The 11,815-nt window shown below is 38.8% G+C and overlaps 1 long non-coding RNA gene across 1 annotated transcript; it reads right to left on the reverse strand.

The window, feature by feature from the left end:
• Nucleotides 1-7,676: 7,676 nt before the first annotated feature.
• LOC145038957 (uncharacterized) lies at nucleotides 7,677-9,865 on the reverse strand. The gene is made up of 3 exons (XR_013679659.1): nucleotides 9,596-9,865; nucleotides 8,889-8,969; nucleotides 7,677-7,966 (listed from the first exon to the last, which is right to left on the reverse strand). It is a non-coding gene; the product is annotated as an uncharacterized LOC145038957 (long non-coding RNA).
• Nucleotides 9,866-11,815: the final 1,950 nt, after the last annotated feature.

Raw genomic sequence — 11,815 nt, forward strand, 5'->3', positions numbered from 1 at the left:
ACAATCTTGACAAAGGTTGGAACTGGTTGGATACTAATCAAAAACGGATCGTGCCTCAGAACTTTCTCCAAAGTTGGAGTCGTCACCCCACGCTTCGAAACACAAAATGTAAATACAGGGGGGCATGTCGTGGTAATAGTCAAACTACAGCTTGGTTCCTGCAATTCAGCTTGTTCTTGTTCTTCATCTGACCCTTCTGCTAGCAATCTTTCCAGCTCCTCCAAGTCTCTTTCTGGATTAAATTCTTCATCTTGTAACTTTAGCTCTTGTGACTTAAATTGTTCTTGTGTGTTGGGCAAGATGTTATCTAACCATCTATCAAATTTCTTCAAATCTTCATCCCATCCACACTCCTCATCTTCTTGCTCAATTTCCTGTACTACTTCCTCAAGAAAAGCATCAAAAGCATCGAGATTTGGAAAATACATAATAAATAAAAAATAAAAATAAACTATTAAACTAAATAAAAAAATTAATCAACAAATAAAATAAAAAAATGATAACAATTAGCAAATAAAATTAACTATTTAGAACCGTTCCCCGGCAACGGCGCCAAAAACTTGATGTGTGTGAAACCAACTAGTTTTAATCCTATTAACTTAAACATAAAGACAAACACACGAAAGGCAGTGTACCTATCAATTAGCAGTTTAGTTCAGGTAAGTAGGGTATCGAACACAGGGAACGGTAAACAATTAAAATAGATGCTAATATTATCTAAATAAAACAAGTAATAGAAAGAGTTTTCTCTAGTTTTGCAAGACTAGAAATTTAAACAATTAACTAAAACTTAAACTAAGAAACTAAGAGCTAAGCAAATAAAAATCAACTAAATTCAATAATAAAGAGGACTTCTGTTTAGGTTCGAATCATTTGTTCCCATGGATGATTTCAATGTATCGGATTAATTCTTCATTGGCTACCGACTAAGATGATTAGTTTCACGTTTGCTATTACTAATCCTTAGGAAACAAATTAACTCAAGCAGTGGGCGGTTTTCTAAATCAACGGATTTCCTAGTTATTGATTCGGGTTAAATAAGACTTGTAATAGTTAATCAAATTGGTGATTCAATTAACCTCTTGTTGATGGTGTATCACACAAGCTCACACATTAACTTACCTATCTTCAAGTTAATTCTAGTTTCATATTCGTTATTCCTAGACATACAACTATGTGGTCACGTAAATCATATGAAATTAGCAACTAAGAGATGTTCATACAACTTAATTACTGATTTATTAACAGAAGAATAGTTATTGTTAACACATAAGGTTCTTTAACAAGCTTAATAAAACATAATCACCAATTAAAATTAATCGTAATCAAATCATCAATCCATGTTCACAAATTCATCTACCTAAACAGAAGTTATGAGTTTTTAGCTCATGATTACAGCAGAAACAAGCACAAAAACGAAATCAATTGGTAAAAACATAGTTCAAACAAGAGATTAGGTGAGAGTAAACTTGATTTTGACTTGATTCTCCTTAAAATTGAATGTAGGGTTGATTCCCTTGCTTCCCACGCTCCAGCAGCACCTTTAGTCGACAATTGGCCTCCAAGGGTTCATCTCTATCCTAGGGTATCGATCTGAAAGTCCCTTTATATAGATTTTCACAAAACAGGGGCTACTCGGCGAGTCCATTGACCTACTCGGCGAGTCCATCACTTAAAACCCGTGTACGGCAAGTCAGCGCATCCAAAATCGCGAAACTTCAGACCAACTTGGCGAGTAATCGACCCTACTCGCCGAGTACGTTTGGAATCAACATTTTCTCAAAACACGAAAGTCATCCGAAATTGTGTCTAGTTTTCAGAACATTTTGAATCTCATCAATTGGAGTTACGGTTCATGAGATATGGCCAAAACACTGACGAGGGGTCAAACTGTCCAGCAACGTCCTTCTTTCTTCAAAATCCATGATCCAAGCGTCCAATCGCTAGTTCCGCTTCATTTTCCTTTCGAGCATGTATTTGTTGCTGAAAATGAAATATTTAATCTAATTAAGCACCTTTTGTTCATTAAATGAGACAAAATCAACATAAAGTATTAAGATAATGCATGAATTTTATAACTAAATATGCCCATATCAATCTATTATCTCGGTCCGAGATGATAGATATTGGCACACCGTGTAGTCTGACTATCTCCTTGAGATAAGTTATGGTGAGTTTTTCCATCTTATCAGTTTCCTTGATGGCTAATAAGTGAGCGGACTTGGTCAAACGGTCAACCACTACCCATATGGTATCGTAACCGCTTGATGTCTTGGGCAACTTTGTTATAAAGTCCATTGTTATTTGTTCCCACTTCCATTTTGGAATTGATGGTTGTTGTAGCAGGCCAAACGGCTTCTGGTACTCCGCCTTGACCTTGGAGCAGGTCAAACACTTACCAACATAAGTGGTAATTTCTGCCTTCATATTGGGCCACCAATAACGCTTCTTGAGATCGAGATACATCTTGTCTAATCTGGGATGTATTGAGTATCTTGACTTGTGAGCTTCATTTAAAACCAAATCTCTGACTTCTCCAAATCTTGGAGTCCAAATTCGGTTCATGAAGTATCGCGTTCCATCATCTCTGAGGTCGAACTATTTGTCCATGCCTTATAGGTTTTCTTCCATGATGTTTTCAGGTTTAAGTGCATCTAGCTGAGCATCACGAATTTGAATAGTAAGGTTCGAGTGGATGGTTAGGGTTAGAGCCTTTACACGAAGAGGTTTTGCTCGTTCCTTCCTGCTTAAGGCATCTGCCACAACGTTTGCTTTACCGGGATGATAACAAATTTCGCATTCATAATCATTTAGTAATTCGACCCATCTCCGTTGTCTCATATTGAGCTCTTTTTGATCAAAAATGTGTTGGAGGATCTTGCGGTCTGTGAATACAATGCACTTTGTCCCGTATAGATAGTGTCTCTAAATCTTCAGAGCAAATATTACGGCTCCCAACTCTAAGTCATGGGTAGTGTAGTTTGTCTCATTTGGCTTCAGTTGTCGGGATGCATATGCAATAACCTTATTCCTCTGCATCAGGACACACCCTAACCCTTGACGTGAGGCATCACAGTATACTACAAAGTCTTCTGTTCCCTCGGGAAGAGACAAAATTAGTGCACTGCATCACAATTGCTTCAATTTTCGGAAGGCAGACTCTTGACTATCTCCCCAATTGAACTTTTTGTCTTTCTGGGTTAGTGCGGTGAGAGGCTTGGCTATTTTGGAGAAGTTCTCGATAAATCTCCGATAATAGCCTGCAAGCCCTAAGAACTGACGTACTTCGGTTGGTGTTGTTGGTGCTTTCCAATTCTTGACAGCTTCAATCTTCGCAAGATCGACATGAATCCCTTTACTGCTGACCACATGACCTAGGAAATGAACATTGTTAATCCACAACTCACACTTAGAAAACTTTGCATAAAGTTTTTCTTTTCTTAGTAGTTCTAGGATTAAACGCAAGTGCTGGCTATGTTCTTCCTTGGTTCGTGAGTATATTAATATGTCATCGATGAAGACAATCACAAATGTGTCCAAGTAGGGTTTACACACCCGATTCATAAGGTCCATGAATACGGCAGGTGCGTTGGTCAGTCCAAATGGCATCACTAGAAACTCATAGTGACCGCATCTAGTTCGGAATGCCGTCTTTGGAATATCTGCTTCTTGAACTCTAAGTTGATGATAGCCGGATCGTAGGTCGATCTTTGAGTAGTAGCAGGATCCTTGTAATTGGTCGAACAGGTCATCGATCCTCAGGAGTGGATACCGGTTTTTGATAGTGAGCTTATTCAACTCTCGATAATCGATGCACATCCTATAAGAACCATCCTTCTTTTTGACAAACAATACCGGGGCTCCCCATGGAGAGAAGCTTGGCCGAATAAAGCCTTTGTTGAGAAGTTCTTGAAGTTGACTGGATAGTTCTTGCATTTCCGATGGAGCCAGGCGATAAGGAGACCGTGCCACTGGTGCTGCACCCGGGATAAGGTCGATTCGAAATTCAACTTGTCTGATAGGACGTACTCCAGGTAGGTCTTCTGGAAATACGTCTGGGTAGTCACACACTTGTGGTATGTCTTTGAATTGCTTACCCTTGCCTTGCGTATCCACCACGTGGGCCAAGAAAGCGTAGCATCTCTTCTGCAAATACTTCCTTGCCTTCATGCAAGTAATGACTCGTAGGTTCTTCCTCGCCTTGTCTACATAAATCACAAGGACTTCATCGTTTGGTAAGGGTAATCGTATAGCTTTTTCATAACATAGAATCTCCGCTCGATGGGATGATAACCAATCCATTCCGATGATTACATCGAAACTTGCAATGGTTATGGGCATTAAGTCGACAGGGAACACGTGATTTTTCAGGGTGAGAAGGAAGTTGGTGAGTATTTCTAAGGTGCTTTCTATTTGACCATTGGCTACTTCAACCGTGTAAGCATTATTGAGTTTGCATGATTCATGATTAATCATTTTTCTAAATTTGTGGGAAATAAAACTCTTATCAACACCAGTGTCAACAAATACAGAGGCATAAATATTGTTGATAGGAAACGTACCAGTAACCACAGTTGGTTCCTGGCGTGCGTCTCCCGCACCTATCACAAACGCCCTTCCTTGACCACCCTGTCTCTTCAGCTTAGGACAATCTTTCCTGAAATGTCCATGTTGGTTGCACTCGAAGCAGGTTCGACTTTCTCTTGCGGTAGTAGTTTAGGCTGTGTTTCTTGGGTTCTTTTTGCAAAATTTGGTGGCATGACCGCTTAATTTGCAGTTGCTACATATCCTGCAGTCTCCAACATAATGATAATTGCACTTAAGGCAGCAAGGTAGAGTTCCAGCGTAGGGTTTTACTGGAGTGGGAGTGGTTGTGACTGCAGCATACACCGTTACAGGCTCTGGGTTCACTTACAGTGTTTGAAGTTCCCTTTTGGCTTTCCCTGGAACTTTCTCTTAGAATTCCCAGTTTGGTTCTTTTCTTTTGCGGGGGCCATGGTGCCTTGTCGGATACATTGTTCAGTCAACTCATAGGCCAGTTGCTTGGCACTATCAAAAGTTGAGGGTCTGGATGCAGTAACCAGACCTTGGACTGGCAATGCTAATCCCCAAATGTATCTCTCCGTCTTCTTGTCTTCTGAAGGTACCATTCCGGGACAAAGAGTTGCAAGGTCTTCAAATCGGGAGGTATAAGCAGCTACCTCTGATCCTTGCATGGTTAGGTTCCAGAGTTCTTGTTCTAATGCCTGAATCTCCTGCCGTGGGCAATACACTTTAGTCATCATTAGTTTCAGGTGTTCCCATCCCATGGCATAGGCTTCCGCAATTCCCACGGTCTTGGCATGGTTGTTCCACCAAGTTAACGCAGCATCCATCAGTGTGCAGGTAGTGTACTTAACCCTGCAGTCATCCGGGCAAGAGCTGATGTGGAAGACAACTTCAATCTTTTCTATCCATCGGCATAGGCCAACAGCTCCTTCAGTTCCGTAGAAGGATCGGGGTTTACAACCCATGAATTCTTTGTATGAGCAGTGTTTGGGATTTCTTTGGGCAACTACAGGAGCACCACTTCCGCTATTTCCAGTATTCCCGTTTCGAGCAGCCTCATAAGTCGCCAAGGCCGTAGCAATCCATTGTGCAAGCATGTTTTGCATCATAGTGGGATCCATCTGGAAATTTTGGTGGTTATTTGTAGCACTTGGGGCTTCTTCAGGGTCTGGAGTTTCTTCTGTTGTTTGACTTATCTCTGGAGCACTTCTCCTGTTAGTTCGGGGAGTCAGTGGTGGACGAACTCGTGGTTCTTTTCGTCGAGGCATTATCCTAATACGTTAGATAAGTAAGTTAATTTTTTTTAAAACCATATAGTTATAATGTGTGTGTATTTTGTATTTGTTCAATTTGATTTTCTTGCGAAATCATACAGATTTTTAAACCAGAAAATGAAAGCTTTTCCTGATATAGAGTTTTGCAAGCAACACATAATAAATACAAACATTTAACAAAACACTGAAACATTGTCATTAGAACTGCTTGTTTTGGTTACAAAGTTTTAACCATATAAGGTTAGAAATAGAAAAGCTTTTCAAAAGAGCTATTACAAACCAGGCAGTGATAAACACTTGCAATACAAAAGCTATTCCTCAAAAGTCCTAACCTTATCCTAGGACACAAGTTGTCCTAGATATCTACCTCCCAAATCGAGTCATCACATAGAGGACAAAGTCCTCGAACTGGTCCAAGATGTAGCGTCGTTCCTGCGCTGAGATAACCAACTGATTTCGCTGCGCAGCAAGCTCGCTCTCCATGATCTGAATCTGGTAGTTCTGTGCTCCAACCTGAGCACTCAAGGCATTCACTGCATCGTGATCAGCACCCGAGAGATGATATAATATCTGGATCGCATCAAAATTCTCCTTTTCCTCTTCCTCGAGTGTCTCAACTCGATGGTCGAGGGAAGTAGAGCCTGGACCTCTCACAAACTGCTCCAAGGATCTAATCCTATCCTCGGTCTGATCAGTCTGAGTCATCAAGCGAGGTATCGGATCATCCTCAGGATTAAACCTGAGTGGTGCTCGTGAAGATTCACCAACCTCAAACCGTGGTGGTAGATCAGTAGCATCCCTCCTGCTAAGGAGGTCTGTGAGCCAAGATGGCTCACTGGGTCGAGTCCATTTCCTTAATAGACCACTAGTGGGTCGGGAAACCTGAGCAGCTGGGTCCAAGTGGTAAATAGGAGATATAGTAGTTCCTGGGGTCCTCATCATACAAGGGCCCTTGCCGCGCAGAAGGTACGACTGGTAGTAGGGTCTCGGTGGTGAGTCTGGTGGGGTAAGGGGAGTAGGTTCCTATTCAGAGAGGTCTCCCTCATCCTCTGCAGGACCATCATCATCAGTCTCTTGGGCATCCTAAAATATGCCCTCATCCTCGAGCTCCTCCTCATCGGGATCCTCTTCAGGATCCTCTTCGGGATCCTCCTCAGGATCCTCTTCGGGATCCTCCTCCAAAAAGACCGTCATGGGGAAAGTACGGATCCCCCGCTAAGTGTAGTGGATGTGGACGCAAAGTAACTCCAAATGGCTCATCAGGATCCTCAAGTCGAAACCAGTCATCAGGGTTATCCGGTAGTCCAGCCATCTACATAAAAGGGTTTCAAGCGGGTTAGTAAATTTGTATAAGTTTTTTTTTCATAAGAGTTTTAAGGTTGATAAAAGGATTCTAAGGTATTAAGCTTCAGCAACGAATCTGATGGATATTCTTCAACTTCTAAAACTCTCAACCATTGTAGCTTGTCAAACTCCTTGCTCAAGGTTGGTTGTGCACCGGCCCGACCATAAATAACATAGGTGCGCGTTCCAGGTTTATTTGTGGTATGGCTTATGTACGATACTAACCTTTAATTGAGGCGTTTGACCTAAAGGGTTGAGTTGGTAGTTTTAGTTGAAGGGATGTTTAGAATTTTTATTAAGTGTTCTCATCTGGGTCAGGGTATATATATCAACTCTTACATATTAAGGTTGGTGGGGTTTGTAGTATTATTAATCTTTGTTTTGTACTTCCCAACTACCATACCGTAAGTAGTCGGGAAGTAGTTTTATTATTGATAATAATTTTATAAGAAGCTAGTTGCTATAGTTGTATTCCTCTTTCGAGGATACGAGTTCTCTATAGCCAATTTAGCTCTGATACCAATCTGTCACACCCCCGAGCGAGGCGGCGGAACATGCCGGGCTGTGCGACTAAGTTCATGGATCACAGATAAATTGAATATACAGCACAAGTACAACAATAAACAAAACTACATTTCATTACATGTTTATGTTTTCATACATGGTTCTTACAGATAGTAATCAAATAATAATACGAGTTTGCCTTAACAGTTAGGCATAACAGTTCAAAAGTAGAAAATTAAAGTACTTGCGAGCCATGTTTTCCATCGTCTGAGTGTGCCCGAAATTTCACTGATTTCCTGAGAATACATGTATTTTGAAAGTCAACATGAGGTTGGTGAGAGTCACAGGTTTTCTGCTAGCCGCAGTAATAATACTTTCAAAAGTCCAAGAGTATATTTTTTTTGTATAATGATAGTTGAAACAATGTTTGTCATGAGTCTTTAAAAGCTAAAAAGTAATTTTATAAATAAATTTATGCTTTTGAAGAAAATGTGTTTGTAATAACTTCATGAAAGTTTAAATATATCCATTGTATAAGTAACCAATATACTTGAAAAAACAGTTCTAAAAGCAACCAAACCTATGGTTGTAGTGAAAAAGTGAGAGAGATTCGTGTTAATGTTTTTAGTGCGTTCTATAATCGAGCTATAGACGAAAGGTACCCCTCCCTACGACGCTTCATTGGACATCGTAGTAACGATCGTAGACAAATATCACCTGCTTCGATTGGTCAGTCGATGGTTGTAGCTAGCAACCACAGGTGGGGTTGTCAACCCTTTATAGATCTATATATATGTAACTCGCTACGAAGATTAACGATTATAGCAGTGTGGGGCAGGCTAAGTGATTAAACTCGGCTAATGAATAGTAGCGTCTCACTCAAAAACCATTAACGCAAAGTTTGTGAATAACTCTCAGCCCTAACTTAATTATAGATAAGTATCGGGCATAATGAAACTCATAGTATAGTATTTGTAAAGTCGAGTATGGTTGACGTATTTATAAAAGTATAAATTACACGCTTTTATAGAGATATGTATTTTAACATAACGATCTTGTATAAGTGTGTAAAGTCTTATGCATGATGGAAGTATTTATAACTTAAATTTGTAGCATGCATATCATATAAGACTTATATATTTGTATCATAAATAATATATAGCACATGTATTCTCCCCCAAAACAAATAAATACAAAAAGAGGGGCCGTAACTCTCACCTTATCGAGTGGTAAATGAGTAGTTTTGAAGACCATAATGTATTGCCGTGAGGTCGTGATCTCCGGGATTAGTTTGATTTCCTAGAAATTCGATATATATTAATATTTGGACGTGGTTAAGTATTATAACAATTTCTTGAATAATTCCCTAAGTCTTGCCAATCTAAAATTTATAATTATTTTAATTAAATTTTAAAATTTAATTTATTATAATTCCGCAAGTATTTAAATAACCAAAATTAATTTATTTGAAATCAACTTTAAAATTTCTAAAATATATGTATAAACATTTTTCATTAAATTTTTGTATTTAAAGTTTGATTTGTTTTGAAATGATTTTTCCATCTTAAAGTAAGTTTTAAACATTTTTAATTAAACTTTTACTATTTAAAACTTATTTTGGAATAATTTCAATTAGTGAAGGACTAAAGCTGGATAATTTCAAAGTTTAGGGACTATATCTATTTGTTTTGAAATGCTGTTTAAACAGTAACCATTCTTGTATAACAGGAGGCATACGCCCTCCGGTTCTTCTTCTTCTTGTCGCAATACTTAAATGAAGAAAGAAAGAAAGAAAAGTTTGTAGCGATTCTTTATTATTATTATTATTATTATTATTATTATTATTATTATTATTATTATTATTATTATTTTTGATACTCGATGCAAGAAGAAAAAAAATAACACAGGTGGTTAAGATAGCTTACTAGGTGGAGGAGATGGTGGCTGGTGGTGGCTTGAGGTGACAACAGCAGCGTCACAGTGGTGGTGGGTGATGGCCGGCAGCCTCCTGCTGATGTTTCCTAGCTTGGTTTGGCAGCTGGTCGATGGAAGGGAGAGAGGGCAGCTGCTGGGGGTGATCAAGGGGGTGTTTGGTGGTGATCTTGATCAAGGAAGGTGGCTAGTAGTGGTGGAATAAGGTGGTTTGTGTGGTTGTAATGTTGTACCTGTGAGAAGAAGAAGAGATAGAGAGGAGAGTAATCTGCAATTGTTTGTGTGGAAGGAAGGAGGCTCATGCATTCTTTTTATAGTCAAATGAGCTCACTCACAAGCCTTGTTAGGCCATGCTTCCACCCATGCATGTACTTCTTTGGCAAAGCTTGCACTCAAGAAGAAGGGAGAGAGGGAGAAGGAAACCCACGTGGGTTTATACCAGCTGGAAGATGATCAGATTTTTGGAGTCCTTCACACCATGGGGGTCCCACATGGAGTTATACCTCCATTTCATGTCCAAAACATGTGAAAACCGGGTGCCTCAGGATTCGTTCATCAAATATTTTTTTCGAAAGGACTTTTAGATAGAGTATAATTCAAGGATTCCAGAACATCAAACGGATTAATTTTTGGAGTTTCGGATCTCCAGGAAATTGCGTTTGAAGTTTTACGTCATAACGGTTAGCGGTGTCCGTTTCGCGACTTTCATAAATATTTTCGTAAAAATTATTTCTAGTGTGAAATTAAATAATATATTATATCCTGAGTCCAAAAACGCTCTCAAAAATCCCGTCGGCAAAGCGTAAGTGCCTCAACGGAACGTTTTTGTTTACGCGATTAAAGAATAAAAGTGTTTTACTGCCCGTTTTTCTTAAAGCGGTTGTATCTTTTGCATACAAACTCCGTTTTGGACGTTCTTTATATTTTTGGAAATGGGGGAACATGTACTATCATATTTTTGTGTTTATTTTGCTAAAAAATGATTAATGTTAAATTTCAATTTTCAGACGCATTAGTCAGCGCTGCAGTTGAGCGGTTTGATTGGGTTACCAGTTTACACGTTTGGGCATAAAAATATCATCAAATATTATATAATAATTGAAATTAACTCATTTATATTTCATTAGATGCAGTTAAAGCTGAATGAATTAATTACAAATAGATTTGCCGTAGTTTAGTCGTTTGAAATCTATGCCCTAAATTTCGGGATGTCACACGTAACTTCGCTACTCATAAAGTCCTTATAACCACTTAATGGATTAAGCCATTAAGCCTAAACTTCAGATCCATATGCCAATTATGATTAGAAATCATAAAGTCTCAGACTTTATCACTTGGGACTACCTTAAGCTCTTAATCGAAGGTCTTAATCCATTAAGACCTATATAACTCATACATGGAATTACTACAACCCTTGGGACCTCATTTTTATCACTCAAGACCTCTCCAAAGATCTGAAAGGACAGATAATATTGACTGTAACGCCCGCAGATCCGGGCTAGTCAATTTAGAGGCAATAGGGGTTTTAAACGAATTTTCTACAAAAAGATAATTTAGAATAAATAATCTTAACCAAGTTTTAGAGTATGTCACAAGGTTTCCGTACATATAAAGAATGCCGAAATCCGAGTTATAACGAAGAAGTTATGACCCGTCGAAGTTTCGCGTCGGAACCGGCACGGCGCCGGGAAGCGTAAATAGTAAATTTATGATAGAGAGAGATATTTAGCCTTAGCGCTCTAAACGAAAGTCGTAGAATATGTTAAACTAAGAACATCAATAAAAAGAACGCCCAAATCTGACTCCGTATGAAAAAGTTATGATTTTTCGAAGTTTCGGATTAGCGGTGTACAACCCGAAATTCGAATTTTAGATCGATTGATTTTTAGCCGACACAACCTAATCAAGAATCGAAGATCTCATTATTAGTAGCATAACGATAAAAATACAGATGAAAATGGAAATCGGATAAAGAAGTTATGAGATTTTAACGGACCAATCATGTCCCGGCCTGTTAAAAATATAACTTTAAAAATAAAGTCAAAATTAGCCGACGAAGTCTAAACGAAAGTTGTAGAGTACGTCTCCACCTACGCGTGGATATAAAGAACGTCAAAAACAGAGTTCATATGAACGAGTTACAAATTATAATAGCATATTTACGTATTAAAATAAAGTATAAATCATGTATATGTACACATATATATACATAT

This window comes from Lactuca saligna, chromosome 4 (genome assembly GCF_052625555.1).
Source record: "Lactuca saligna cultivar CGN05327 chromosome 4, ASM5262555v1, whole genome shotgun sequence".
Classification (NCBI taxonomy): domain Eukaryota; kingdom Viridiplantae; phylum Streptophyta; class Magnoliopsida; order Asterales; family Asteraceae; genus Lactuca; species Lactuca saligna.